This window comes from Girardinichthys multiradiatus, chromosome 17 (genome assembly GCF_021462225.1).
Source record: "Girardinichthys multiradiatus isolate DD_20200921_A chromosome 17, DD_fGirMul_XY1, whole genome shotgun sequence".
NCBI lineage: Eukaryota > Metazoa > Chordata > Actinopteri > Cyprinodontiformes > Goodeidae > Girardinichthys > Girardinichthys multiradiatus.
In genome coordinates this window covers 14,595,830-14,597,658 of record NC_061809.1, presented here as the reverse complement: position 1 = coordinate 14,597,658, position 1,829 = coordinate 14,595,830, and the positions used below count along the sequence as shown (strand labels likewise).

Genomic DNA, 1,829 nt, shown 5'->3' with positions numbered 1-1,829 from the left:
CAAAACCCCAAAATTCTGTGTCTCAGAAAATTTGAATATTGTAAAAAAGTTAAATATTGGAAACTCATGTGGTGTCACACCCTAATATGAAATAGATGCAGTATGAAAATGACCAGCATGGCAAGTGAGCATAATAATAAGCAAATCAAAATAATGATGAGCATGTAAATAAGGTTCAAACATGTTGATGCTGTGTGACAATTTAGTTTGCAAAGTCATCATCACGATTTACAAATTTCTGAATCTAGTCTAAATTCTATCATCAGTTAATTTCTCTCCATTGAGTGCTAGGACTGCATTTGTTTTTGTTCTTGTTTCTTTTAACAACCAATCACAGCTCGTAGAAGTGTCACACCTAGCAACGTGGTCAACCACACCTCCTCACTAAGATAGACATTTTTAGTCGCTCTAAACAGTGAACAGAATCACCCACTAGGAGTCCTTGCAAAGAATTTGTAGGCTAAGAAAGGAGCTCTCTGAGAGGACTCTGAGAATCTTTGTGAATACAGACCCTGGACTATTGCTCAGTGGTTCAAATTCATCTTTTCACATGAAAGTAAAGTTTTTGTTGAATTGGAGGTCAAGGTCACAGAGTTTGGAGGAAGAGTTGAAAACGCACATAATCCACGTTGCTTTAACTCCAGTGTGAAGTTTCCACAGTGAGCTATGATTTGCGGTGCCATGTCATCTGCTGGTGATGTCATACTATATTTTATCAAGTTCAATACGCCGCCATCTTCCATGACATTTTAGAGAACTTCATGCATCCTTCTTCTGACAAGCTTTATAAAGAAGTGAATTTTATTTTCCCTCAGGACTTGGCACCTGCCCACACTACCTAAAAACCAACACCCTGTTTAAAGATAATGGTAATGCTGTGCTTAATTGCCAGCAAACAGGCTTGACCCCAACCACTGTATTGTCAAGAGGAAGATAGGAGACACTAGACCCAACAATGCGATGACCTGAAGGTAGCTATAAGAGCAACCCGGGCTTCAATTACAGCTCAGCAGTGTCGCAGGCTGATTGTCTCCATGCCACGTTGCATTGATGCAGTAGCCCATGCAAAAGGAGCCCTAACCAAGTATTGTGCATATAGTATTGAACATACATTTCAGGTGTCCAACATTTCTGTTTAAAAATATCATTTTTTATTGATCTTGTAATATTCTAATTTTCTGAGATGTTGAGTTTTGGGTTTTTTATTGTCTGTACGCAATGAACATCAAAATTACAAGAAATAAAAGCTTCCAATATTTAACTCTATGTGTAATGAATTTTTTAAATATATGAGTTTCACTTTCACAATTTTTAGATTTTTTGAGATCTACCTGCATGTGCTCCAGGGAAATAGGTATAAATACTTTTGCAGGGCAATAAATGTTCATTACTTGAAGCTGCAAACATGCTTATTGCAAGTTTGACAGCATCTTCTGCATGTTGGCCTGTCCATGATAGAGCTATTTATATCTGTAGTATCAGAATCAGAATCAGAATCAGAATCAGAAAAGCTTTATTGCCAAGTACGTTTTTGGACATACAAGGAATTTGTTTTGGCGTAGTATGTCAAGGTACAGCATCAAAAAGGCGTTTTTTTGTGTGCATGATCAAAGATGGTGTGTATTTGTGTATGCAAAGTATCTAAGCTGAAACATGGTTGGCTTTCATGAGACTGACATAAAACGACTTGCACAGTAGGGATGCTGCCTCCTAATCCCTGAAGTCAGGAGATGTATCTTTAAAGCAAAAAATACACCAAATGATTCTGCTAATTAACAAGACACCATCCTTTTTGTCTCAGTAACTGGCCAAAAGGTTTAGATTTTTCC

General features: G+C 37.5%; 1 protein-coding gene across 3 annotated transcripts in view; it reads left to right on the top strand.

Moving 5' to 3' along the window:
- LOC124882763 (gamma-secretase activating protein) overlaps positions 1-1,829 on the top strand; it is a 56,095-nt gene that overhangs the window by 27,644 nt on the left and 26,622 nt on the right. The window lies entirely within an intron of this gene.